Source organism: Neofelis nebulosa, chromosome 10, assembly GCF_028018385.1.
Source record: "Neofelis nebulosa isolate mNeoNeb1 chromosome 10, mNeoNeb1.pri, whole genome shotgun sequence".
Lineage (NCBI taxonomy): Eukaryota > Metazoa > Chordata > Mammalia > Carnivora > Felidae > Neofelis > Neofelis nebulosa.
The window spans coordinates 11,638,140-11,639,083 of NC_080791.1; the positions used below are offsets into that span (position 1 = coordinate 11,638,140).

A 944-nucleotide genomic window follows, 5' to 3' on the forward strand; every position below is an offset into this window, starting at 1 on the left:
TGAAATATTGAAAACTTTCCCCCCTGATATTAGGGGACAAAGATGCCCAGTATCAACACTTCTATTCAGGATTGTACCAGAGGTCTTAGTAAGTGTGATCAGGCAAGAAAAATAAATGTTGCAAGGACCTGAAATAAAGAAATAAAAGCCATCATTCACAGACAATATAATTGTTCACAGAAAAAAAAATCTTTACAAAAAATTACTGATCAACTATTAGAATTAGCAACTGAACTTATCAATGTCATTAGACACAGAGTAGATATAAAAATATCAATTTCTTTCTCAAATTTGGGTGTCATCCTTGTGCAGAGGCCGTGCTAATTTCGGTATTGTTCTAATTTTAGTATATGTGCTGCTGAAGCAAGCACAAAAACATCGATTTGTTTTTAGATGCCAGCAACAAAACAATTAAAAATGTAATTCCAAAAATGACAACACTTACAATACCTTGAAAAACATCAAAGATCTAGGAATCAATTTATGGAAGATACGGAAGAACTTTATACAGAAATTAAAGAAAACCTACATAAGCAGGATATACAATGTTCATAGATTAGAAGATGTCAACTCCAAATTATCTATAGTCACTGTAAACCTAATCAAAATCCCTGGAAATCTGCATGTGTGAAACTGACAAACTGATTCTAAAATGTATATGGCAATACAAAAGATTAAGAATAAACAAGATGATCTTAGGACGTTCAAAACTGGATGATTTATTGTACTGGAAATCAAGATTCATAAAGCTACACTAATTAAGACAGTGTGATATTGCTACGAGTAGACAAACGTACCAATGGAACAGGTAAAAGAGCCCAGAAACAGAACCCTACATAGACCCGTGGTTTATGACAAAGGCACAGTACTGGGAAAAACACAGTGAAAGCTACTGGGGTCAGTCAGCTAACTGGGAAAGGTCAAACAGCAAAACTTCTGGGAGA

The 944-nt window shown here is 34.2% G+C and overlaps 1 non-coding gene across 1 annotated transcript; it reads right to left on the reverse strand.

Annotated features, from left to right (window-relative positions):
* Positions 1–267: 267 nt before the first annotated feature.
* Positions 268–371, reverse strand: LOC131488914 (U6 spliceosomal RNA). The gene has a single exon (XR_009250302.1). It is a non-coding gene; the product is annotated as a U6 spliceosomal RNA (small nuclear RNA).
* Positions 372–944: the final 573 nt, after the last annotated feature.